Here is a 26,058-nt window from a genome sequence, read left to right on the forward strand (position 1 = left end):
TTCTGGGTGGACTTGTTAACCCGCCCACAGATCGCTTTGTCCGCTAGCAATCCCACATCCAGTCTCCACAGCGGGCGTTGCGCTCTCTCCACACTAACCCGTAGATCCACCCAGTGCAGGGCATGATCCGACACTGCGATTGCCAAGTACTCAGTATCCACCACCTTTGGTATTAGCGCCCTGCTCAGAACAAAAAAGCCGATGCGAGAGTATACCTTGTGAATATGTGAAAAAAAGGAAAACTCCTTCGTCCTTGGCCGTGCAAACCTCCATGGGTCTACTCCCCCCATCTGTTCCATAAAACCCTTCAATTCCTTTGCCGCAGCTGGCCTCCTACCTGTCCTGGATTTTGACCGGTCCAATTCCGGATCAATGACTGTATTGAAGTCCCCTCCCATGATCAGGTTATGTGACTCTAAGTTTGGGATCTTACCTAACACCCGCCTCATAAATTCCACGTCGTCCCAATTCAGAGCATGTATGTTCACAAGTACCACTCGCACCCCCTCCAGCTTCCCACTCACCATTATGTACCTACCCCCCTTGTCTGACACAATTCTCCCTGCCTCGAATGCCACTCATTTGCTGATCAAGATCGCTACCCCCCTGGTCTTTGAGTCCAGTCCTGAGTGGAACACTTGGCTGACCCACCCCTTCCTTAATCTCGTCTGGTCTGTAACCTTCAGGTGTGTCTCTTGTAGCATTTCCATGTCCACCTTCAGTTCCCTCAAATGCGCGAACACGCGAGCCCTCTTGACCGGCCCATTCAGTCCTCTCGCGTTCCATGTGATCAGCCGCGGGACGGGGGGCTTCCAACCCCCCCCCCCCCCCACCCCCCCTGTCGACTAGCCATCACCCTTTTTAGGCCAGCCTCGAGCTCGCACCCTCAGCTTCCCCGAGTCCCCACTCGGGCAGTCGCCGTTCCTGACCTCCCATTTGTCCACCAGTAATAGCTCCTCCACTGTCAGCAAAGCAGCTCCCCCCGCCTCCCACCTCCCTCTCTCCTAGCAACAACACTAGAAACCCAATCCCCCAAGTCAAGCTCCAGCTTAACACCTGCTCACCCCCCACTGCGCTTCCAAGAGTCAGCTGACCCATGCTGACTCGGGAGCTCCCACCCCTGGCACCAAGCAATCTGTCTCCCTATTGTTCTCTCCCCTCTCCCCCCACATGAATAAACATTTTAAAAGCATCACATTCCCCAGTAAACAAACATCAGAAAAAACAGTGAAGAAACAATCACTTCAGAAAAATAATCACCCAAAAAGCAGAACCAAATTCAAACCTTTAACCATCCACACAGCCCATTATTTCACATAGAGCTACTTAAATTTATACAATCCAGCACCACAAATCGCCGCCACAGTACTTCTCCAAGGCTTCAGTGTCTTTTAATTCGCCTCCAGCTTAATTTCTTTAATAAAGGTCCATACTTCATCTGGTGTTTCAAAGTAGAAGTCCCGTTCCTCAAGCGTGACCCACAGACGGGCTGGGTACAGCATCCCGAAACTTCACCCCCTTCTTAAAGAGGGTCGTCTTTGCCCGATTGAACCCAGCTCGCCTCTTGGCCAAATCCGCTCCCAGGTCCTGATAAATGGGCGACTCACAGTTCTCCCACTTGCTGCTCCGTTCTTTCTTGGCCCACCTCATAACGTGTTCTTTGTCCATGAAATGGGAAACCGTACCACCATGGCCCTCAGCGGCTCGTTCACTCTGGGCTTCCTCGCGAGGGCTCTGTGCGCTCTGTCCAATTCCAGGTGCCGAGGGAACGCCCCAGCCCCCATCAACTTCTCTCCAACATGTCCGTCACATAAGTCCTCGCATCCGATCCCTCACTGTCTTCAGGGAGGCCAAAAATTCTGAGATTCTGTCTCCTGAACCTATTCTCCAGGTCCTCCAGCTTCTCCTGCATTCTTTTCTGGCAGTCGTTCATCATCCTCACCTTGCTTTCCAGCACGGTTATATACTCCTCGTGCTCGGACAACTTGTGTTCCACCTCCTGGATCGCTTTCCCGTGGGTTTCCTGATTCTGAATCACTTGATCAATCGAAGCCTTAATCGGGTCCAGCGTGACTTCTTCAGCTTGGCGAAGCAATCCTCGAAAAACGTCACCAGCTGCTCCGTCGACCACTGTGCCATCTCCCCGCGGCCCTGCTGCCCCGCCATGCGTTCCCGCGTTACCAGTTCTGCTCGCGTCTTCCTTATAGGACTTTGTCGTCTCACGCGGCCACTTCTGGTCCAATTCTCCATACACCGGAGGGGGATTTCTCCTTACTGTCTCACTCTTCACCGATTTATCCCATAAATCCGAAAAAACCCCCGAGGGAAATGGTCCAAAAGTCCGTTACAGGTGGGAGCTATCAAATTTGCGACCTACTCCTCCATGGCCGCCATCGGAAGTGATGTATTGACATTCTCAAGGGCATTCACACACCTATCCCTGACCTCAACATCCGACATGTCCTTCTCCCTGGACTGATTGATACATCTGGCTTTCCATAGTCATGTGGTTATGCCATGAGTTTGCCTATGGAACCAGACATCTTAAAGGCAGACACCGAAGAAAACTGTTGTCCTGATACATGAAACATAAGTTTTCCTTTGTGCTATTCAAATAAGTCTTCTGCATTTTCCACGGGGTCTGGAGTTTAACATGTAAATGGCTGCTGAAACATATCATTGGGTGGCCTCTCAGGGGAAAGCAGCAATGGCCATGGTTGTAGTGTCATGATTGGCTCTGCAGGGAGAATCCAGCCCTAAGTGCTGATGCTGGGACTGAATCTCATGAGTTCTATAGCCTCAAAAAAGGTGCCGGTCCCGGAGCAATTCAGTACATCCTAATGTGCTAGCACAGACGCCACTAGTGCATTTCCAATGAACGCTAGCGTATGATTCGCCGGGGTCGGGATTGGCACTTGAGAGCCTGACAAGCAGGAGCTATATACAGGCACTCCACTCCACACACACCCTCATCCCAGCCAAGAAGACTAGTTGCTCTCAAGCATGCCCATTCAGCTGGGGCCAGAGGGTACCGAGGGGTGTGGCCAGGGAAGGCATCCATAACACCCATGACGCTAAGTTAACGGTCTATTTCAATATTCTTCTGAGTGCCAAAGGCCTGCACTATCTCAGCCTCCAAAAGCTGTCCCTGCAACTGCGATGTGGGCAGAATTCAGTGTCTTTTTGGGCGAGTTTGATGGGTTGTTTCCCGTTGGCTTTTTGGGTGAAATCCACACCTGGATTCACCCACACTTAATCATTTTATTGGGCCCTGTGGAGTTTCTCCCTGGTCCCACACTTAGAAATATTGGGCACGATCTTCTGGTCTCGTTATGCTCTCGCTCAAGCGGAACGAGTCCGGTGAATAGAGGGAGAGACCAAAAACGAGATCTGCGGCAGGTGCCAAACAGTTTGCGATGCAACCGGCTCGCTGTCCTAGGCGAAATCGGGATCTCACCGTCGTGTGGTGAGGAACCAATTATCACCACTTAAGTCCTATTTCCATACAATTAACGAGAGCCACCTCTTATCCAATGGCCTCCCGTTATTCAGCGGCCTCCCAACAAGTGCTCATGCTGGCCCTAGTTAGTACTCCTTTTTAAAAATGTGAACCTGATGGAAAGGCTTCTGTGGGGAGCTGAGGAGGTGAGTAGCCATCCTTGCTTACATACAAAGAGCGCAGGGGCGCTTGGCTTGCTGCCCATGCGCTTGGTGGGAGGTGGGAGCCACTCGGCTGAGTGTGCGGGACCCTCCACAGGGGTGGGTCGCCCTGAGAGGCTGGGGTGCAACCGCTTGCGGCACCACCATGCAACCCCTGGATCGTGTGTACCCATTCTGGGGGCAACACTTGTCCCTGCCTGTCTGCCCCACCGATCACCCATTACCCCCACCGACTGCCAAGGCCTCTGGTTGTAGCCTCTAGGGAATTTGCAATCATGGTTAAGTGAGCATTTCACACAACCCAAGTGGATTCCCATGTAGCATGTGGGAGTCATTGCCTAGCATCCCAATCAGACCGCGATGCCTGGACAGTGTACCTGAACACTGCGGGAGGCAAAATCACACACGCAGCAGCTAACATCCGAACACTCAGGGGGTGGGACACAGCTCCAGGGAAAAGTCCACGGCCGGAGGGTGGGTGAGTGTCATTGGGAGGGAGCCAGCACCCGATCTGGTTGATGTGGGTAGAGTCTGTGTGGGTAGAGTTGAGGAACCACAAAGGCAAAAAAACCATAATGGGAGTTATATACAGGCCTCCTAACAGTGGTCAGGACCAGGGGCACAAAATGCACCACGAAATAGAAAGTGCATGTCAGAAAGGCAAGGTCACAGTGATCATGGGGGACTTCAATATGCAGGTGGACTGGGTAAATAATGCTGCCAGTGGACCCAAGGAAAGGGAATTCATTGAATGGTTACAGGAGGGCTTTTTGGAACAGCTTGTGATGGAGCCCACGAGGGAACAGGCCATTCTGGACTTAGTGTTATGTAATGAGCCAGACTTGATTAAAGATCTTAAAGTAAGGGAACACTTAGGAGGCAGTGATCATAATATGGTAGAATTCAATCTCCAATTTGAAAGAAAGAAGGTAGAATCAGATGTAAAGGTGTTACAGTTAAATAAAGGTAACTACAGGGGCATGAGGGAGGAACTGACGAAAATCGACTGGGAGCAGAGCCTAGTGGGAAAGACAGTAGAACAGCAATGGCAGGAGTTTCTGGGAGTAATTGAGGACACAGTACAGAGGTTCATCCCAAAGAAAAGAAAGGTTATCAGAGGGGGGATTAGGCAATCATGGCTGACAAAGGAAGTTAGGGAATGCATCAAAGCAAAAGAGAAAGCCTATAATGTGGCAAAGAGTAGTGGGAAGTCAGAAGATTGGGAAGGCTACAAAAACAAACAGAGGATAACAAAGAGAGAAATAAGGAAAGAGAGGATCAATTATGAAGGTAGGCTAGCCAGTAACATTAGGAATGATAGTAAAAGTTTCTTTAAATACATTAAAAACAAACGGGAAGCAAAAGTAGACATTGGGCCGCTCCAAAATGACGCTGGTAATCTAGTGATGGGAGACAAGGAAATAGCTGAGGAACTAAATAAGTACTTTGCGTCAGTCTTCACAGTAGAAGACATGAGTAATATCCCAACAATTCCGGAGAGTCAGGGGGCAGAGTTGAATATGGTAGCCATCACAAAGGAGAAAGTGCTAGAGAAACTGAGAGGTCTAAAAATTGATAAATCTCCGGGCCCAGATGGGCTACATCCTAGAGTTCTAAAGGAGATAGCTGAAGAAATAGTGGAGGCGTTAGTTATGATCTTTCAAAAGTCACTGGAGTCAGGGAAAGTCCCAGAGGATTGGAAAATCGCTGTTGTAACCCCCCTGTTCAAGAAGGGAACAAGGAAAAATATGGAAAATTATAGGCCAATTAGCCTAACCTCGGTTGTTGGCAAGATTCTAGAATCCATTGTTAAGGATGAGATTTCTAAATTCTTGGAAGTGCAGGGTCGGATTAGGACAAGTCAGCATGGATTTAATAAGGGGAGGTCGTGCCTGACAAACCTGTTAAGAGTTCTTTGAAGAGATAACAAATAGGTTAGACCAAGGAGAGCCAATGGATGTTATCTATCTTGACTTCCAAAAGGCCTTTGATAAGGTGCCTCACGGGAGACTGCTGAGTAAAATAAGGGCCCATGGTATTCGAGGCAAGGTACTAACATGGATTGACGATTGGCTGTCAGGCAGAAGGCAGAGAGTTGGGATAAAAGGTTCTTTTTCGGAATGGCAACCGGTGATGAGTGGTGTCCCGCAGGGTTCAGTGTTGGGGCCACAGCTGTTCTCTTTATATATTAACGATCTAGATGACGGGACTGGGGGCATTCTGGCTAAGTTTGCCGATGATACAAAGATACGTGGAGGGGCAGGTAGTATGGAGGAGGGGGGAGGCTGCAGAAAGATTTAGACAGTTTAGGAGAGTGGCCCAAGAAATGGCTGATGAAATTCAACGTGGGCAAGTGTGAGGTCTTGCACTTTGGAAAAAAGAATAGAGACATGGACTATTTTCTAAACGGTGAACAAATTCATAATGCTGAAGTGCAAAGGGACTTGGGAGTCCTAGTCCAGGATACTCTAAAGGTAAACTTGCAAGTTGAGTCCGTAATTAAGAAAGCAAATGCAATGTTGTCATTTATCTCAAGAGGCTTGGAATATAAAAGCAGGGATGTACTTCTGAAGCTTTATAAAGCATTAGTTAGGCCCCATTTAGAATACTGTGCGCAATTTTGGGCCCCACACCTCAGGAAGGACATACTGGCACTGGAGCAGGTCCAGCGGAGATTCACACGGATGATCCCAGGAATGATAGGCCTAACATACGATGAACGTCTGAGGATCCTGGAATTATATTCATTGGAGTTTAGGACGTTGAGGGGAGATCTAATAGAAACTTACAAGATAATGAATGGCTTAGATAGGGTGGACGTAGGGAAGTTGTTTCCATTAGCAGGGGAGACTAGGATCCGGGGACACAGCCTTAGAATAAAAGGGAGTCACATTAGAACAGAGATGAGGAGAAATTTCTTCAGCCAGAGAGTGGTGGGTCTGTGGAATTCATTGCCACAGAGGGCGGTGGAGGCCAGGACGTTGAGTGTCTTTAAGACAGAAGTTGATAAATTCTTGATTTCTCGAGGAATTAAGGGCTATGGAGAGAGAGCGGGTAAATGGAGTTGAAATCAGCCATGATTGAATGGTGGAGTGGACTCGATGGGCCGAATGGCCTTACTTCTGCTCCCCTGTCTTATGGTCTTATGGTCTTATGTTGTGAGCAGGAGTCCGGGGTACAGGGTCTGGGGCCCAGTGAGGGGGGCCCACTACGGCCGGGAGTACGTGGGCAGAGCGCTCTAGGTAGGGAGTGGGGGGGATCAATGGGGGAATGGAGGGCCCTGGGGTGGGAGCCACTGCTGTTTGTCAGTCTAACACCCTCTCCCAATGCCTTACAAATATTGAATGCTATGGCAGGGATGTTGGACACAGAAGTTGCCCTCGTGATGTTGGTGCTACGCGATGCAGCCAGATGCCTGAGAAGGCGGCAGCAGCAGCGTCTGCATATGCTTGAGGCAGCAGCCCATGTGCCGGACCCCGGGCCAAACTCTGAGGACTCGGCCGCCCATCAGGCCAGGGAGGAACCCAGAGGGGGAGTCCCGCGATGATCCATTGTGTACAGGCGTCGCTGGTCCTTTGAACAAATGGCGGACAGCGCGTACCACAGGAGCCTCCACCTCAACAAGGAGATGGTGCGGCACCTGTGCCATGTTCTCGTGGACTTGACATCACGTTGCGGAGGTGGACACCAGCTCCCGGTGGCCATCAAGGTCACTGTAGTCCTGAACCTTTATGCCATGGGATCATTCCAGGACTCGAGTGGGGACCTGTGTGGTATCTCACAGGCCACAGCCCGCAGGTGCATCTGGCAGGTCACACATGCCCTGTATGCCCGGGTGGAAGACTATATCATTTTGACATGGACCAGGCTCAGCAACGTGTCCGTGCTGCAGGATTCTCCGCCATTGCCAGGATGCCCCAGATCCAGGGAGGTCATAGATGCCACCCATGTGGCCTGCACTCTGGGAGTGCCCTATGTTAACAGAAAGGGGTTCCACTCCCTCAACATACAGCTCGTGTGCGACCACCAGATGAAGATAATGCACGTGTGTGCACATTTCCCGGGGAGTGGGAATATCCTGGGGCAGCTGGTCATCCCTGCCTTCTTCGAGGACCGCCCCAGGATGGGTGGCTGGCTCTTGGGGGAAAAGGGGTATCCGCTGAGGACCTGGCTAATGACGCCAGTACGGAGACCAGAGACTGAAGCGGAGACTCGGTACAACGAGGCCCATACAGCCACCCCGGACTGTCATTGAGCGGTGCATCAGACTCCTCAATATTACTATCAATGCTACTTTCCTGCCAGTTTCCCTACTATCCAACACCCTCCCTCTCCAGTCACTTTCGCATTGTTTTCAGGAATTATGGACATGTACCTTTTGAATCTCACCACTTCGGGGCCTCCTTCCGTTCTCTCCTTGGCCTATGGTCCAGCTCCAGTCATTGGCAGCCAGGCCCACCTCCTCAATGGCTGTCAGGATGGTCAAGTTTGGTAAACCACCTCCGGTCCTGTTCCTCTGAATGGCATTGTGCATCTTCTTGTCCTACAACTAAAGAGGGAAATTGGAATGATATAATCGTGCCTTCAAATGTATAGCCAGTAAGTAGTTTGTCAACAGCACAATTTTTCTGTGCTTTTTGCCGACTAACAGGTGTTGCAATCCCTACCCCACCATTCTGGTAACCCCAGTTGCCATGCAGTGGCATGTCTGCATCATGCTACTTATACACCTGGGCAGCACACAACACAATCCATAATTGACTCACAACACACCTTTCCATATAAGTCCATTTCAGAATGGTGACACACTCACCCTTTCAGATCTCAAATGGCATTGATTATTTTCTGGCACTGCAGCCAGGTTTGCTGGATGACCCCAATGCTGCTGATCTCCGTTGTGACCTCCGTCAAGGTTTCTTTCGTCTGGCTAGGTCACTTCTTCCCATCAGTGGGACATCCCACCTATCAGTTTAGAGGAAGGCTCAAACGTTACGGCAAACTTTGGGACTGACCCTGGTCTGGGGCCCTCCCCAGCTCCTAGCTTCATTCGTTTGGCCATCTGTGGAGAGACAAAGAACGTTAAGGGCTGTTTTTTCAATATCTCTTGAAACATTTGCTATTCATCAGGGGAATTGTCTGGTGCCTTTAAATGTTCTTTCTTCCCTGGCAAAGGTCCTGAATGCTTCAAACCTCGCAGAATCCACACCTTCATACGAGACCAAGCTCTCACCTACTGCAACAATATACTGCAATGTATATTCTTGCATACAAAAATCTTGTGCCCCGAAGAATGCTTTCAGGTGAAGTTGCCACAGTCCCATGCGAGGGGTGTCTTTAAATGGGCAGCCATAACCAACTACAGGTTCACGGCTCGCCCTTTCTGCCCCCAGAAGTCCTGCCTTCCGATCGCTGCACATGCTCAACCAGATTCCCACCAGGTGGCTATTAATCGGGAACTACATGCATTAACCGACATCCAATACTAATGAGGTACATAAGATACAGCTCTTTGTGTTCTGTGTTCAGCCAAATGTCAATTCCTCATCATTGTTGAGTGCCAGTGAGAGGTTGTGTAACTGATCATCAGTGTAGCAGAGGAATAGATGTCTGTAAATATTTGCTTCTCAGAAAAGTACACGATAAGCTTGGCTAAAGTGGCAAAGGCTATCATATAATTCCTGGAAGCATCCAGTCACAAAGAATATCAAGGCCCTGGTAGTTTTGACCTGGACAGGCATTATAAAGATGTATGCATTCGCTTTGGCTCAGTGGCAGCACTCTTACTTCTAAATTAGTCTTATATTGATTGAATGCTTTCCACAATGCTTGAGATCTCATTCTCTGATTAATGAGATGGGACTTGTGAAGATTTGAGGACATTGGAAGATGCACCCTGGAGTAGCTGGGAGAGGGAGTCACTGGAGTGGGCCTTGCTCCTGGAAGTTGGTTCAGGGATTCTCAGGTAAATTATTGGAGAGAATTCTCAGGGACAAGATTTATACCCATTTGGAAACAAATGACTCATCAGCGATAGACAGCATGATTTTGTGAAGGGAAGGTTGTACCTCACTAGCTTGATTGAGTTTTTTGAGGAGGTGACAAAGATGATTGATGAGGGGAGGGCGGTGGATGTTATTTACATGGACTTCAGTAAAGCCTTTGACAAGGTCCTCTGCTATTTGTGATTTTTATCAATGACTTGGAGGAGGGGGTTGAAGGGTGGGTCAGTAAATTTGCTGATGACACCAAGATTGGTGGAGTAGTGGATGAGGTAGAGGGCTGTTGGAGGCTGCAAAGAGACATTGATAGGATGCAGAGCTGGACTGAAAAATGGCAGATGGAGTTTAACCCTGGTAAATGCGAGGTGATTCAGTTTTGTAGAAAAAATTTGAATGCAGATTACAGGGTCAATGGCAGGGTTCTGAGGAATGTGGAGGAATAGAAAGATCTTGGGGTTCATGTCCACAGATCTCTGAAGGTTGCCATTCAAGGGGATAGAGCCGTGAAGAAGGCTTATAGTGTGTTAGCGTTTATTAACCACGGGGTTATGCTGCAACTATTACATGACCCTGGTGAGACCACATTTGGAGAAGTGTGAGCAGTTCTGGTCACCTCATTATAGGAAGGATGTGGAAGCATTGGACAGAGTGCAAAGGAGATTTACCAGGATGCTGCCTGGTTTGCAGGATAGGTCTTATGAGGAAAGGTTGAGGGAGCTCGGGCTTTTCTCTGTGGAGCGGAGGAAAATGAGAGGCGACTTAATAAAGGTTTATAATATAATGAGGGGGATAAATAGAGTGGACATTCAGAGACTATTTCCTCGGGTGGATGTAGCTGTTACAAGGGGGCATAACTATAAGATTCAGGGTGGGAGATATAGGAGGGATGTCCGAGGTAGGTTCTTTACTCAGAGCGTGGTTAGGGTGTGGAATGGACTGCCTGCTGTGATAGTGGAGTCGGACACTTTAGGAACTTTCAAGCGGTTATTGGATAGGTACATGGAGCAAACCAGAATGACAGGGAGTGGAATAGCTTGATCTTGGTTTCGGACAATGCTCGGCACAACATCGAGGGCTGAAGGGCCTGTTCTGTGCTGTACTGTTCTATGTTCTATGTGCCTCATGGCAGACTGGTGCAAAAGTGAAGTCACACGGGATCAGATGTGAGGTGGTAAGATGGATACAGAACTAGCTCAGTCATAGAAGGCAAAGGGTAGCAGTAGAAGGGTGTTTTCCTGAATGGAAGGTTGTGACTAGTGTGTTCCACAGGGATCTGTGCTGGGGCCTCTGATGTTTGTAGTATACATAAACGATTTGGTGGAAAATGTAGCTGGTCTGATTAGTAAGTTTGCGGATGACACCAAGGTTGGTGGAGTGGCAGATAGTGTTGAGGATTGTCAGAGGATACAGAAGGACATAGATAGGTTGGAGACTTGGGCAGAGAAATGGCAAATGGAGTTAATCCAGACAAATGTGAGGTAATGCATTTTGGTAGGTCTAACATAGAGGAGAAATATACCGTAAATGGCAAAACTCTTATAAATATAGAAAGTCAGAGGGATCTGGGTGTGCAGGTGCACAGATCTTTGAAAGTGGCAACACCAGTAGACAAGATAGTCAAAAAAGCATACGGAATGCTTGCCTTCATTGGATAGGGCATCGAGTATAAAAACTGGCAATCATGCTGCAGTTGTCTCGAACCTTGGTAAGGCCGCACTTGGAATATTACGCACAATTCTGGTCGCCAGAAGGTCGTGGAGGCTTTGGAGAGGGTGCAATGGAGGTTTACCAGCATGTTGCCTTGTCTGGATGGTGTTAGCTGTGAGGAGAGGCTGAATAGACTTGGATTGTTTTCATTAGAACGACAGATGGGCATGGATAGAATGGATGGGCAGGCATTCTTTCCCAGGGTGGAGGGGTCAGTCACCAGGTGGCAAATGTTTAAGGTCCATGGGGCAAAGCATAGAGGAGATGTGCGAGGCAGGTTTTTTACACAGAGGGTGGCGAGTGCCTGGAACGTGTTGCCAGGGGAGGTTGTGGAAGCAAATACATTAACGGCGTTCAAAAGGCATCTTGACAAATACGTGGATAGGATGGATATAGAGGGATACAGTACAAGGAAGTGCTGAGGGTTTTGGCCAAGGTTAGTATCATGACCAGTACAGGTTTGGAGGGCCGAAGGGCCTGTTCCTGTGCTGTATTGTTCTTTGTTCTTAATCACAACAATTTATGCTTCAGGAGAAAAGTATGCTGATTGGTTGTCAAGTCGACTCTGATTGGCCAAGGCATCGCCATAGAGAAAACATTAGGTAACTCTAGGCTCCACATGCTTCCAGGTAATTCAAACAAGGCACATATTCCTTTTGTTGAATTAATTTTGTGTATGAATTTCAGTGCCGATGTGATGCTAAATATATGTCCCAGTGCTTGGCTGATCGAATCAAGTAATATGTTTCTTTGCCTATTTGTAATAGACAAAGTGCAGACTGTATTCAACCAGCCCATGTTTACCATGACCTAAACAAAACATATATTGTTGGAATGATTCTGCAATTTGACAGCACATGTGTAACATCCTCAGTGCGCCATTTGCTACACTGCCAACCAATTTAAGATAATCAATAGAGCGTGTAACATAGATCATTTAAACTTCCTCGAAGTGACATGCATCTTTCATATGGAACCTGCTCTCTGCAAATAAAAGGAAACTTGAACCTTTTTTGAGTTACCTGAAAGTATGGAAAGCTTTAGTTCCCCATTACTTTTCCATTGTCCAGGGAATTCCAGATGAAATAATGATTTATTTGTATTTCTTTCAATTTTGTCCACTCTATTTGCTGTTCTCCATGTGGTCTGCTTTAAATGTTAGATTGGGTGACCACTTGGTAGAACACCTCCATTTGGTGGGCAGGTAAGATTCTGATCTACCTGTTATTTTATTATCTGTCCGAACCTCACTCTGACTTCTCTGTCTTCAATCTCCTATGCTGTTCCAATGAAGCTGAATGGAAATCCATGTAACTGCTCCTCATCTTCTGCTTAAAGCAGTCTATAGCCTCCCAGACTCAACATTGGGATTGATCAGTTTAGACCCTAATTTCTGTCCCAATTTTTTTCGGATGGCTATGATGCTCATTTCACTGGTTCCATTACATCTTCTCTAGACACATGGGGCGGGACTCTCCGATATTGGCGCGATGTCCGCCAACTGGCGGCAAAAACGGCGCTAATCAGTCCGGCATCGCGCCACCCCAAAGGTGCGGAAGTCTCCACATCTTGAGGGGCTGAGCCCTCACCTTGAGGGGCTAGGCCCGCGCCGGACTGATTTCCGCACCGCCAGCCGGCCGGAAAGGCCTTTGGTGCCCCGCCAGTTGGCGCGAAACTGACTTTGCCGGGCGGTGCAGGCGCGGGAGCGTCAGCGGCTGCTCACGGCATCCCCGTGCATGTGCAGTGGAGGGGGTCTCTTCCGCCTCCGCCATGGTGGAGACCATGGCGAAGGCGGAAGGAAAAGAGTGCCCCCACGGCACAGGCCCGCCCGCGGATCAGTGGGCCCCGATCGCGGGCCAGGCCACCGTGGGGGCACCCCCTGGGGCCAGATCGCCCCGTGCCCCCCCCAGGACCCCGGAGCCTGCCCACGCCTCCGTGTCCCGCTGTCCCAAAGGTGGTTCAATCCACGCTGGCTGGCATGGGTTGACAGCAGCGGGACTTCGGCCCATTGCGGACCGGAGAATCGCCGGGGGATTTCCGCCGACCGGCGCGGCGCGATTCCCGCCCCCGCCGAATATCCGGTGGCGAAGAATTCGGGACACGGCGGGGGCGGGATTCCCGCCAACCCAGCGATTCTCCGATCCGGTGGGGGGGTCGAAGAATCGCGCACATGTTTTTCTTTGCTTCTCCCTTTACCATTTCCTCTTGCCTTGCACAATCAGACCTTTTGTCATTTAATCTCCCTGGCCTTGCACCCTATCACATAGCATCTCTTTCTTTTTTTCTCCCTCTCCCTTTCTTTGCCCACGGACTTGTTGAAAAGCAGCTACATCTTTAACTTTTCCCAGCTCTGGCAAAAAAGGTTAACTTTGTTTCTGTCTCCACAGATGCTGCCTGAACTGCTAGTGTTTCCAGCAATTTTAGGTTTTTAACTCTTCTATTTCTTCTGTAGCTTCTCTCAGCAGCCCAGGATTCAGTCCACTCAGGGGGCTTTTTAATTTTGAGTGATTACAACTTATTTATTAGCATCTCCTTTCTATCTATTTTTATTCTATTCAATATCATTACCCACAGTTGCCCTACTGAAAATGTCACCTCTTCTTTTATGAAGTCAGATACAAAATATAATTCAGTATCTCAGTCACGCCTGTTGGCTCCACATGAAGAATTATTTCATTATCCCTCATCAACTCAATCATTCCTATCTTCCGATGTTTTATGTTTATGAAAGATTTTTGTTTTTTTAATGTTACCCGTTAGGTGTGCCCATCACCAACAATCTGTCCTGGTCCACCCACGTCGACACTACCACCAAGAAAGCACAACACCGCCTTTTTCTCCTCAGGAAGCTAAGGAAATTTGGCATGTCTACATTGACTCTTACCAACTTTTACAGACGCACCATAGAAAGCATCCTATCTGGCTGCATCACAGCTTGGTATGGCAACTGCCCGGCACAAGACTGGAAGAAACTTCAGAGAGTCGGGAACACAGCCCAGTCCATTATTAAACCTGCCTCCCATCCATTGACTCAAAGACTCCTCCCACCCGGCTTACTTCCAACTCCTTCAATCGGGCAGGAGATATAAAAGTCTGAGAAGACGCACAAACTGATTCAAAAACAGCTTCTTCTCCCCTGTTACCAGACTCCTAAGCAACCCTCTTATGGGCTGACCTGATTAATACTACACTCCTATATGCTTCACCCGATGCTGGTGTCTATGTATTTACATTGTGTACCTTGTGTTGCCCTATTATGTAATTTCTTTTCTTTTCATGTACTAAATGATCTGTTTGAGCTGCTCGCAGAAAAATACTTTTCACTGTACCTCGGTACACATGACAATAAACAAATCCAAATCCAGTCCAATCTTTGCCCTTGCTCTCGCTTTGCCCTCAACTGGACTGCAGTCCTGACAGCAGCCTGTTAACTGACCATGGTCAGCAGAATACCCCGCCGGGTCCCGGGGCACACTGGTATGGGATTGGCTCCTGCTTTCAGTCCCTGCATTGAGACTTCTCAACATCTCAGAATATTAAGTCCCCTGTATTCTGCCTGGTATTCTATGTCTGTATTTGTCATAAACCTCTTTTTTTTCTGTTTTATATTCGCCTCTATTTTCCTTGGCACTCAGGGAGCTCTAACTTTGGATGATGTCCCATCGTCTCTCCTTATGGGAGTATGCTTGATTTGTACCCAAAATCTATTTTGAAGGTCTGTTATAGTTCAATTACTATTTTCCTCGTCAAATGTGCTGGGCATATCTTCAGCTATCTTGAGCAGTGTATAGAAATAAGCAAGAACCTACAAAACAAGGGAAATGATGCAAGAAAGAGGATATTGCTCAAATGGAAATCCTAAAGCTCATTTTCAGGCAATAGTATAAGAATAGGTAATAATCATTAAAGTTGGTTCTACTGACTTGCACAATATAGTCACAGATTCTCCTTAGGTTTTGGATTGGAGAAAAAGGTTGGCTTCAGATCCATGCAAGTCTCTCAGGACTAATAATCAGTGCTGAATGTAATAGGAGATTGTCTTGTGAGGGTTCATACATCGAGTATTGACTGTTCTGTTTTGCAACACACATTCATTCCATCTATTATGCACAGCCCTCAAACCTAAAGATTATAAATTTGCTTTGGGTGGTTAATTGCACTGTCAAACATACAATCGGTGCTTTGCACCTTGCAGTGTAATCAGTTGCTGTGAGTTTCTGAGTTTTCACCATTTTTCCATTTAAGTTGTACTGAGTTGTAACTACGTGCAAATTTTTTGGAATTACTGCTTTCCAAGACTTCCAAAGATTTATTGACATGGAATGTTTGGGGTGGGGGGGGGGGGGGGGGGGCGGGGGGGCAAAGATATGTTTAAAATTGAATTATTTACAAAATATTTGAATGTTTTTTCAAGTTGCACTTTTTTTTACAAGCCTTTACTTATCTTTTCCATCACATTTTTACAGATTGAAAGTTTGTGCTAGCACTTCCAAATGCCTTGAATTATTTCTACAACCATCTGATCAAAGTGCAATAATCCTTGACTATGTTGCTCTGTTTCGGTCCCAACAGCGTCGCCAATACTGTGGGTAGTTCTATTTATCTTAGTGAACCACAAGCCTTCCCTTATATCGATCAAATGACCACAGAACCAGTTAGTTAGTTCAAAAGATGGTTTATTTACATACACAAGAGTTATCTCAACATGCAAACACAATATCTATTATGAGTTAAACTACACCTTTTAGCGACAATAACCTTTACTTAACTTCAGGGCGACCGGCACTGTGCAAATAGATAAGGTCTTTATCTGGATTTCACTTGGCTGGTTCAAAGAAAGTGGCTCTGTCTCTGCTGGGCTCATCCGTCAGGTAGCGATCGTTGGTAATGAACTTAGCTGGCTGTTCCTGCTGCAATTGGGTTGGCACAGGCCGGATCCAAAAGAAACAGAACAGATGGCTGTGTCCTCTTTTATCCCTCTGGGAGTTTGCGCTCTTTGGGGCAGTCCTTAACCTTGGACCCAATAGTTAGACAGGGCTCTGATCACTCTCTTCGATTTCGGGCAATAAAGGGGCGGGTGCCTTGGTGGCTAGGAGGGTCCTTTGCGGTCATTGACCTTGGCAGTTGGGCATTCTGAGTAAGGGGAATGGCGCCGATCAGTCTGTGGCTGTACCGGTTTCTTGATTGGAGTTCTATTGTCCTGGGAAAATGGGCCATTAAAATGCAAACGAGCGGGGGTTTCGATCAGGTCTGGTTACCTGCGTTTCAGATACACATAGGCTTTGTATCTGTGTCTGAGTCTGGGTTGGCTATAATTCCCATGGTCCTTTGCAGGTGGCCTTAGATGGCTACAAATAGATACGTCTAAACAAAGATTTACGAGGAAATAAAACTATTTTACAAACCTAACAATAGACTTTATAAATACTGTCCAATTAGAATTTCAAAATGGTATCTGTGAACTTTAACTAATGCTGTCCAAACGATCTGTCCAAACCAAGATCCTTTTATTGTGTCTCGTGTGGGAGGATGGCAATCTGATACAAAGCACATTATCATGAAGTCTTGCTACTCTTCTGGAACTTACACCTTGTGCTGACCAATTACATGTACGTCTTTTTACCGTCTGTATCTTGTTCTCTGGCTGACCGGATGCACGTCTCTTTATATACAGGTCCCAGGTCACATGACCTTGGTCTGTACCGCCACCTGCTGGTTGGAGGTCTCATACCATCCAACTATGATATGGACCTTCGGCATATAATGACACTTATCAGTGCTTTATTAAATTGGACTTTTAAAAATTTTATTTTGAGATTTAATGATGCTCCAAATAAACACAATGGGCGGAATTCTCTGTCCCGCCAGCCGCATTTTTCAGTGTGGTGCGCCCGCCAGCAGGGGGATTCTCTGTTCAAGCGGCTGGCCACTGGGGTTTCCCATTATGGCCACACCCATGTCGTCAGGAAACCCACGGGTGTGGGTGCACTGCTGGCAAAGCGGAGGATCCCGTCGACGGGGAATCCTGCAGAATGTTTATCAGGTATTCTGAATTCATTTAATTTTTTTCTTGACGTTCAATTTCCGCCCTTGATATTTTGCTTGCTTTTGATCTAAAAAGTGGAAATGCTGGAAAAACCCATCAGCGATAAAAACATAACATTAGTGATCAGTACAGATCAGCTCCAGACTTTTTGAAAACTGAATAGGTGGGGCAAAATAGATGAGATCGGGATTGCATAGAATCAAAAACTAATGTAATATCTGGAGTAAAAAGAGATTCAAGGATCTTTGATAGGCAGTACTTGAAATGTATCAGACAGCCAGGAGAGGAAAGATATCCTCAGTTGATTTGTTGTATCTATATTTATGGAAGTTGATGCTCACTTTTTCTTGGAATTAAGTGTTAGTTTTTTGTGAAATGAAGAAGAAATTTCAAGGGCAATACTAATTACTAATACAGAAGTGGTAGAAATATTGAAGACATTAAAAGAGCTCAGGAGTTATGGCCTGATGACTTCAACTAATAACACAAAACAAAATTGATCATTGTGCAGAATTCTATGGCCCCCCGCCGGTGAGTTTGTAAGCGGAGTGTGACCATAAGATTTCTCACATGGTGATCCCACCAGATTCCTATTCGGTCCAATCTCTCTGCAATTTCACACCTGGGTGGGTGAGGCTCAGCATGCCCGTCCCTCCTGTCCATCCCCATGGGCGTCACCTCCCCTCCCCAACCTGATGCCCTCATAACCTCCTCAAATCCTGGGACCTTGGCTATGGGAACTGTACACAGTTCAAGTCCTGTCCACTGCAGCTTCTGGTGCTGCAGGGACTAGAGAGTTGCTATCTCATCGGATTGGCCGGCAGCTCTCTGAGACAGGAACTCCTCCTGATTGAAGGGTGGAAGTAGGTGGTAGTAGGTGGGAGGCGGTCGCATAGTGTTAGTATCGCTGGACTAGTAATCTAAAGATGCAGGGTAATGCTTTGGGAACCCGGATTCGAATACCACTACGGCAGATGGTGGAATTTCAATTCAGCAAAAATCTGGAATTAAAAGTACAATGATGACCATGAAACCATTGTCCAATAAGAATAGACATTGACTGTGAAGGCACTCCATGTAGCTAAGAGGAGCAATAATCCGTCATTTGATTGGAAGGTCTACTTGAAGTTTGCTGGATAAAGGATCATTAACTGAAGTCAATCAATGTCATCTGGTAATATGTTAACAGCAGCTCACTTGTCAATTTTAAAGGTTGTATTGAAGTCTTGAATTCGGATTGTAACTGACCAACTTCCCCTCAGAACTCTCTATTTTGTGGTGTTCTTGACTTTTAATTTCTTGGAAGGAATGTATTTTATGAATTCTTTCTGGTTTCAATTTCAATTAAAATAACTGGGTTTGCAGAAAGGCTTGAAATGTCTAATTTTGCAACACTGGAAGCATTCCCTGCCACCTGCTGGGCAGTCTTGGCTTTGATCCTGTGGTGATATGTCTGTGAGTAGTAATGTATGCAGTTGGCAATGCGACCTCCAACCAGCTGGTGGCGTCAGACCTTGGTCGTGTGATGTGGCAGACTCATCAGTTGGTAGTAAAGCATACACCAGGTCATTCGCACATCAGGTAGCTCCAAAGCAACTTAGTCTGTATAGCATTCTGTATGTTACCCTTCCACGCGTTCATCAACAAATCATTTTTCTAGATACGTCACCAGCAGTTCTGTGAGCATCAGTGCAATGACAAGACAACAGAACACAACAGATCCTGGGTTTTTGCACTTCAATGCAAGCATCTCAAAATGGCTGCCTTTAGTTTGGTTTTACGGGGCGGGATTCCCCAGCCCTGGGCCGGGCCGGAGAATCCCCGCGACCGGGCCACGCCGCCCCGACGCCGGCACGCGATTCTCGGCAGAGTGAAGAATCAACGCCATTGGCGCTGGCGTGGTTGGCGCGGCGCTGGTCGCGGGCCGCTCTACGCGGCCCCCCCCCACGATTCTCCAGCATGGATGGGCCGAGCGGCCGTAAAAAAAAACGAGTCCCGCCGCGCCGTTCTAACCTGCTCTGAGCCAGCGGGACCTCGGCGTTGAAGGGTCAGGTGGTGGCCTGTGGGGGGGAGGGGGGGTCCGTCCGCGGGGTCTTCATCCACGTCATACATTTGCATATCCCAGCTGTTCACCCTTTATCAGTATTCAGTATTTTTATTACTCCTCTGACCCAGTGTAGCCATCTGGGATGGCCACTTCCCGATTACAAAATGGACGCTTAGTAAAGATTGCAGGGAAAATGGACAATACTGAGAAAACAAGCAGGTTCAGGGTTTGTCTGTTGATTGGAGCCGCAGTTCCCAGACAAGACCAGAACTTCAGGCCCATCAGCATACTAATGGCCCATCTCCGGAAAAAAAAGAGTAACATTTGAGTAACCGATACTAAGGCAGACACCCCGGCGCCAGAGGAGACCGAAGCTAAGCAGGCCAACGGCCACCCAGGACACGCCCAGCCATCAGGGCACCCACCCCTTTATTGGATGAGATCAATATGAATGATCAAGAAACGGCCCAATTGATTGGGGCCAAGTTCAAGGCCCACCCAAAAGAGCGCGAAGCCCCTTTGGGTATAAGAAGGAGCCCCCAAGAGAGAATTATTTTCTTGGACCCGGCTCTCACCGAGGAGGGACCTGTCCACCAGCTGCACCAGAAGCAAGTAAGTCCAAGGTCAACGCTCGCTACCAGACAGACGACCTTAGCTGTTCCGCTGTACCAGTTCGACCCCAGCAGCCTCAGAACCGAACAACGGCCATTGTTCCTCTGACTGAGTGGGCGCACGAAGCTAAATATAGGCTTTAGCAGTAGGGATAGTTTAGTCTGTAGAGTTTCGTGCATGAGTATATTTAACTGTGTGTGTAAATAAATAAGCATTGACTTTGAACTAACTAACTGGTGTATCGAGTCTTTGATCAGTATTCAGTTTTGAACCTTGTGGCGGTATCGAAAGATATCTGGCGACTCTAGAGCAAACGCAATTAGAATTAAGGAAGGCAACCATATTGACCGCCATATTCAGAGCCAACCAAAAAGAGCAACATTTACTGGTGACCTCTAACGGGACTCGACCTAGAAGTGGTCTAGTCACTCCGAGAGAACCCAAATTTGAATTGGAATCCAATTGGAAACAGAAAAACCACAAGTGTGAGAACGATACTGATCAAACCTCCAAGATTCGGAAGTGTGTTAATGCATGCGTACTAACAGGAATATAAGTTAATCCTGAGAGATTTTGTTGCGTAAAACTGTCGGGAGCTTTGTAGGCTGGAAAATAGCGTAAGCCGTACCCATGTTTACATCACCACTTTATCACCCCTGTTCCAAATTCAGTCGAGAATCCAGAGATAGAGAGAAAATGGCAATGAAGGCAATGGAACACCTTATGAACCCCCAGGAATTTGAGGTTGCAGCGACCCGTATGGGAAGAAGAGATCAGAAAATATCTCAAAGGGAAAGGATGGCCCCTTTGGAGTGAATTCTGCGCCAATGACGAAACAGGTCCCGGGAGTATAGGACATACTTGGTGGGAGAACCTGTCAGAGATTCATAAGAAGAGCTTGGGGAAAGCTCGCAAGCCGATGGCAATCATGTCCTGCTTGGCACAATTGTGAGGCACAGAGGAGGTCGTTCGGACGCTCCGTAGAGAGATTGAGGAGAGAGACAGATATAGTGAGGGAGATGTGGGTGAATTTGAGAAGGAGAATAAGGAGTTAAGAGAACAGTTACATAGAACATAGAACAATACAGCGCAGTACAGGCCCTTCGGCCCACGATGTTGCACCAAAACAAAAGCCATCTAACCTACACTATGCCATTATCATCCATATGTTTATCCAATAAACTTTTAAATGCCCTCAATGTTGGCGAGTTCACTACTGTAGCAGGTAGGGCATTCCACGGCCTCACTACTCTTTGCGTAAAGAACCTACCTCTGACCTCTGTCCTATATCTATTACCCCTCAGTTTAAAGTTATGTCCCCTCATGCCAGCCATTTCCATCCACGGGAGAAGGCTCTCACTGTCCACCCTATCCAACCCCCTGATCATTTTGTATGCCTCTATTAAGTCTCCTCTTAACCTTCTTCTCTCCAACGAAAACAACCTCAAGTCCATCAGCCTTTCCTCATAAGATTTTCCCTCCATACCAGGCAACATCCTGGTAAATCTCCTCTGCACCCGCTCCAAAGCCTCCACGTCCTTCCTATAATGCGGTGACCAGAACTGTACGCAATACTCCAAATGCGGCCGTACCAGAGTTCTGTACAGCTGCAACATGACCTCCCGACTCCGGAACTCAATCCCTCTACCAATAAAGGCCAACACTCCATAGGCCTTCTTCACAACCCTATCAACCTGGGTGGCAACTTTCAGGGATCTATGTACATGGACACCTAGATCCCTCTGCTCATCCACACTTTCAAGAACTTTACCATTAGCCAAATATTCCGCATTCCTGTTATTCCTTCCAAAGTGAATCACCTCACACTTCTCTGCATTAAACTCCATTTGCCACCTCTCAGCCCAGCTCTGCAGCTTATCTATATCCCTCTGTAACCTGCTACATCCTTCCACACTATCGACAACACCACCGACTTTAGTATCGTCTGCAAATTTACTCACCCACCCTTCTGCGCCTTCCTCTAGGTCATTGATAAAAATGACAAACAGCAACGGCCCCAGAACAGATCCTTGTGGTACTCCACTTGTGACTGTACTCCATTCTGAACATTTCCCATCAACCACCACCCTCTGTCTTCTTTCAGCTAGCCAATTTCTGATCCACATCTCTAAATCACCCTCAATCCCCAGCCTCCGTATTTTCTGCAATAGCCTACCGTGGGGAACCTTATCAAACGCTTTGCTGAAATCCATATACACCACATCAACTGCTCTACCTTCATCTACCTGTTCAGTCACCTTCTCAAAGAACTCAATAAGGTTTGTGAGGCATGACCTACCCTTCACAAAGCCATGCTGACTATCCCTGATCATATTATTCCTATCTAGATGATTATAAATCTTGTCTCTTATAATCCCCTCCAAGACTTTACCCACTACAGACGTGAGGCTCACCGGTCTATAGTTGCCGGGGTTGTCTCTGCTCCCCTTTTTGAACAAAGGGACCACATTTGCTGTCCTCTGGCACTATTCCTGTAGCCAATGATGACATAAAAATCAAAGCCAAAGGTCCAGCAATCTCTTCCCTGGCCTCCCAGAGAATCCTAGGATAAATCCCATCAGGTCCCGGGGACTTATCTATTTTAAGCCTGTCCAGAATTGCCAACACCTCTTCCCTACGTACCTCAATGCCATCTATTCTATTAGCCTGGGGCTCAGCATTCTCCTCCACAACATTATCTTTTTCCTGAGTGAACACTGACGAAAAATATTCATTTAGTATCTCGCCTATCTCTTTAGACTCCACACACAATTTCCCATCCCTGTCCTTGACTGGTCCTACTCTTTCCCTAGTCATTCGCTTATTCCTGACATACCTATAGAAAGCTTTTGGGTTTTCCTTGATCCTTCCTGCCAAATACTTCTCATGTCCCCTCCTTGCTCGTCTTAGCTCTCTCTTTAGATCCTTCCTCGCTACCTTGTAACTATCCATCGCCCCAACTGAAACTTCACACCTCATCTTCACATAGGCCTCCTTCTTCCTCTTAACAAGAGATTCCACTTCCTTGGTAAACCACGGTTCCCTCGCTCGACGCCTTCCACCCTGCCTGACCGGTACATACTTATCAAGAACACGCAGTAGCTGATCCTTGAACAAGCCCCACTTATCCAGTGTGCCCAACACTTGCAGCCTACTTCTCCACCTTATCCCCCCCAAGTCACGTCTAATGGCATCATAATTGCCCTTCCCCCAGTTATAACTCTTGCCCTGCGGTGTATACTTATCCCTTTCCATCATTAATGTAAACGTCACCGAATTGTGGTCACTGTCCCCAAAGTGCTCTCCTACCTCCAAATCCAACACCTGGCCTGGTTCATTACCCAAAACCAAATCCAACGTGGCCTCGCCTCTTGTTGGCCTGTCAACATATTGTTTCAGGAAACCCTCCTGCACACACTGTACAAAAAACGACCCATCTATTGTACTCGAACTATATCTTTTCCAGTCAATATTTGGAAAGTTAAAGTCTCCCATAATAACTACCCTGTTACTTTCGCTCTTATCCAGAATCATCTTCGCCATCCTTTCCTCTACATCCCTAGAACTATTAGGAGGCCGATTAAAAAAAACTCCCAACAGGGTGACCTCTCCTTTCCTGTTTCTAACTTCAGCCCATACTACCTCGGAAGAAGAGTCCCCATCTAGCAGCCTCTCCGCCACCGTAAGTTAGCAGTGAGGGACAGAGATGTGGTTGATGCCAAGTGGGCACACCAGTCTTGTCTCGCCCATTTGAGTAGTTTTCAGACCCAGTACGATAATGCCTAGCAGGACACTCAACGCATGGTCTTGGTAAGATAAGAAACCGAGCAACATGTAGAGCAATTGCAGAAACAGTGCAATGATTTAAAAGCAGCTCTACGATCGCTCCACACTTCCACAACGGAACAAAGGCAGAGCTCCGTAGATCACGCAAAGTGCCGGAAGCAAATTGCAGAATTGCAATCTCTGCTTTCTGTCCAGAATGGGTTTCAAAGTACGTTTGGACCCCAGTTAGACCAGGAAAACGGCCCCGATTGGCAGGAGTTAAATTAAACTGCCCACAGATACGTACATGGTACATGTATGCAAGAAACACCACAAAAAAGGAAGGCACCCCAACCCCCGACTGAACAGGCAGAACACACCCCCATGAACCCTGTAACCACACATCGCAGGGCCGCAGCAGAAGGAAACGCAGATTTCCTATATACAACCCCATTAACCGTGACCCAATTACGGGATGCGTGTGGAAAAATTACACCATTCCTTCCCACATCAGAACCCCACCATTTTTTCGCTAGAGTTAAACAGCAGGCTACCATGTACAGCCTGGACAAAAAGGAGCAAGTGAAGCTCACAGTTTTAAGCCTCAACCCTTCAGTCGTGGCAGCCCTTCCCGACCCACAGAATGTAGGAGGAGGCACACTCCAAAAAATGCACACAGCGATCCTGGATGTGATCGGCTATAACAGAGGAGACCCCGTAGAAGGCCTAAACAAGTGTAGGCCAAAGAAAACAGAGCACCCCACAGCGTCTGTTGGCGCTTGTGGATACATTTCACAGCAGTATTCGGAGAATTAGCCCGTGCCCATTTGTCCGTGGATAATATGGCCAAATGGACTTGAATCCTAGTCTCTCATGTGACAGAGGCATTACAGTTAAAAGAACCATTACAGTTAAAAGAACCAAGACCCACACTTTCCTAGCCGACAATTTGCAATATGCAGGTACTCCACATGAGTGTGAGATCATCATCACAAACCATAATTTAGGCCCATTTTTACCTAAGTCAGCTCCCAGGAAAGCAGGTAATACACCCCAGAGACCCCAGCCCACAGACACGCGCGCACCCCTGAAAATTTATGTGGATGGCTCCTCTACAGTTTTGAATGAAAGAGAATCACCGGTTGCGGCATTTATGTAGAGGACGCGCAGGGACGCGCCCTAGATGAGATTTCATTAAAATTGCCAGGACATCTAGGCTCACAGGCAGCAGAACTGGCAGCCATAGCGTATATTGTTGATCACCCCGACTCGTTTCTGACCCCAGCAGACATATATTCGGACAGTTTATATGTCTGTAACAGTTTAACGGAATTCCTACTCCTGTGGGAAACTAGAGGATTTGTTTCCGCAGACGGAAAGCCCCTACCCTCAGCCCCATTACTCCGGCATATCCTAGAGACAGCTAAAGATAGGAAATACGGCATAATTAAGGTTCACAGTCATCACCGTTCTTCCCCCCCCCCGGTAACGTTAAAGCAGACGCCCTAGCGAAGGCAGGTTCCAGACATGGTTACTTTTGGAACCCCCCCCGAGAGCACACCAGTACACGCGGTTCAGGTCACACAGACCAACATTCAGGATCTAGCGAAAGCCCAAAAAGATGAAAAGCTCAGGGAAGTTTCAAAAGGAACCTTCCCAGCCCCGTACGCTAAGTTTAAGAACACAATAACCACACATGACGGTGTGATTTTGAAAGACGGCATTTATGTAGTTCCCAGCCAGAACAGGAACCAGATTATTTGTCAGTTCCATGACAATCATGGACACTAAGGTATTGAACCCACCCTAACCCACCTCAGACCTCTTTGCTGGTGGCCTGATTTAATAGCCGATGTAACCCATTACATTGAAAATGCTTGATCTGTGCCCAGACCAATCCGGACAGATATGCAAGAAAGGCTCAGCTTCGTCACACCCGCCCCGTTAATGGCCCCTGGACGAATTTGCAATAGATTACATAGGACCTGCAGGAATCGTTTTAAGTATGTGTTGGTGGTCATCGACACCTTCCCAAAATGGGTGGAAGCTTTTCCATCCAGAACGAATACGGCCAAAACAACAGCTAAAACCCTAGCACAGCACATCTTCACAAGATGGGGCCTCCCACGCAGTATAGAGTCCGATCAAGGCTCCCATTTTTAGGACGAGTAATGAAAAACGTCCTCACAATTTTCGGAATTAGGCAGAAGTTTCACATAGTA

This window comes from Scyliorhinus torazame, chromosome 3 (genome assembly GCF_047496885.1).
Source record: "Scyliorhinus torazame isolate Kashiwa2021f chromosome 3, sScyTor2.1, whole genome shotgun sequence".
Taxonomy (NCBI): Eukaryota; Metazoa; Chordata; class Chondrichthyes; order Carcharhiniformes; family Scyliorhinidae; genus Scyliorhinus; species Scyliorhinus torazame.